We start from the raw sequence: 469 nt of genomic DNA on the forward strand, positions 1-469 counted from the left end.
GGTAATATTTGGAGTGAGGTATTTGGGAACTGATGACTTTGAGGGCAGACATTGGCTGTGCTAAATGTATCTGGCGCTGCAGATAAAGCCTCCCAGGGACTGTAGTGTGTGAACCCCTCTTCCTCAGCAGTGGCAGTCTGTGGTCCAAGTGAAGGAGATCGGTATCTGAGCCAAGTGTCAGTCGGCCCTGGGTTCAGATGGCACCCAGAAGAATGGGAGAGTGTCAGGGAGGCAGGAAAGCCAGTTCTGGTGGAGTAGGGAGGCTGTCTGGACATCAGGTAATCAGTACAGGGCAAGCAGTTTTCTTTCCTGCTTTCTGGGACCCAAAGACAAAAAAGCCTTTTTTCCTCCCCTGTTTGGGAGATGACTGACAGGAAACTGGATACTGTTTATTTACCTGATACTCAAATTAGGCCATTTCCTACTTGGTTATTTTGCTGAACCCTCTCAGGGTCATGTGTGTGTGTGT

The 469-nt window shown here is 49.0% G+C and overlaps 1 protein-coding gene across 1 annotated transcript in view; it reads left to right on the top strand.

Annotated features, from left to right (window-relative positions):
- Positions 1 to 469, top strand: part of SLITRK4 (SLIT and NTRK-like family, member 4) — a gene marked incomplete at its 3' end in the record, with an annotated part of 6,912 nt that overhangs the window by 3,854 nt on the left and 2,589 nt on the right. The window lies entirely within an intron of this gene.

This window comes from Bison bison, unplaced genomic scaffold (assembly GCF_000754665.1).
Source record: "Bison bison bison isolate TAMUID 2011002044 unplaced genomic scaffold, Bison_UMD1.0 scf7180017848707, whole genome shotgun sequence".
Taxonomy (NCBI): domain Eukaryota; kingdom Metazoa; phylum Chordata; class Mammalia; order Artiodactyla; family Bovidae; genus Bison; species Bison bison.